Source organism: Myotis davidii, unplaced genomic scaffold (genome assembly GCF_000327345.1).
Source record: "Myotis davidii unplaced genomic scaffold, ASM32734v1 scaffold167, whole genome shotgun sequence".
Classification (NCBI taxonomy): Eukaryota; Metazoa; Chordata; class Mammalia; order Chiroptera; family Vespertilionidae; genus Myotis; species Myotis davidii.
In genome coordinates this window covers 1,334,429-1,335,011 of record NW_006300048.1, presented here as the reverse complement: position 1 = coordinate 1,335,011, position 583 = coordinate 1,334,429, and the positions used below count along the sequence as shown (strand labels likewise).

General features: G+C 66.6%; 1 protein-coding gene across 1 annotated transcript in view; it reads right to left on the bottom strand.

Moving 5' to 3' along the window:
• MDFI (MyoD family inhibitor) overlaps window positions 1-583 on the bottom strand; it is a 40,396-nt gene that overhangs the window by 39,356 nt on the left and 457 nt on the right. The window lies entirely within an intron of this gene.

Genomic DNA, 583 nt, shown 5'->3' with positions numbered 1-583 from the left:
GCGTTTCTTCCGCGCTGGCAGAGCTGGGCCCGTCTCCCCACATCTCCGCCCCCCAGACCCAGCGCCCCGAGGGGCTGCGTGTTCCCCTACGCCTGTCCTAAACTCTGCAAAAGTTTGCGCAAAGTCCGGAGAACGAGAGAGAGAGAGAGAGAGAAAGAGAGAGAGAGAGAGAGGACTACAGCCACTTGGGCTAAATGGTCCTCGTGGCCTCCAGATCCCCTTGCCCCAAAGATGGGAGCGGTCACGTTCCCGGGCACCCTCTGCCCGCCCCCTCCGCCCCTGGGGACCCTGAGCCGGGCGCCAGGGTCGGGGGCTCGCAGAGGCCGTGCCCACCGCAGAGGGTGTCCCCAGGGGTTAGTGACGAGCCCCCCCCCCCCAGTCCTCTAGCAGCTCTGAGCATCCCCAGCCTCCCCACCCCCGCCAGATGCGCGTGGGAACCTGTCAGGAAACCAACTTAGGAGGCAAAGCGCACTTCTCCGAGCTCAGCCTTTCTTTCAGCTCCGGACGGGAACCGGGGCCTTCCGAGATGTGAGGGCGCGGGGAAGGGGAGAGAAGGGCCCTTCCAGGCCGGGCAGCGGGGCAC